Here is a 602-nt window from a genome sequence, read left to right as displayed (position 1 = left end):
TTCTCTCTCTTGTTTGATCGTTTTATCTCACCTATTATATAAATCTTCAAGTAAATACTATAATCATTCTTTATTTGCTTGTTTATTATTATAGCAAGCTTAATAAACGTAGATTCTCTTTCCTCTTAAGATATCATACTCTCTACCTATTCTATAAGCTTTATAGAGTACTCCTTAAGTATAGACATATTCAAACTGATAGTATATTCCTCTAAAGTCATCAAAAGACAAGCTTTCATTATAAGAAAGATAGTGTCCTTTGCTTCTAGGTCGATCAAATGCCAATTACCTTATAAGTTTACTTTCATTCGAAGCTCTTGATACTAATTGGTCCAAAAGCTTTGGTTAATAAGCTTTATTATAGTGAGTAGGTCTTAATAGCGTTTTATATATTCTTATTTTTAAAGGATAGTGTTGTATACATAGTTTACAGTATAGTATAGTAGAATTATATATATACTAACCGGGCTCATAACTATGACGGACCATAGAGTACGTACGAGCATATAATTAGATAATGGAAAGTTCATTAAACTATCTAGAACGTATAAAGGAGAATTAGGGTGCTCTTACACCATATATATACTGAATTGACCCCTGTC

This window comes from Phaeoacremonium minimum (genome assembly GCF_000392275.1).
Source record: "Phaeoacremonium minimum UCRPA7 unplaced genomic scaffold PA7_03_scaffold_192, whole genome shotgun sequence".
Lineage (NCBI taxonomy): Eukaryota > Fungi > Ascomycota > Sordariomycetes > Togniniales > Togniniaceae > Phaeoacremonium > Phaeoacremonium minimum.
This window is presented reverse-complemented; position numbering follows the sequence as displayed.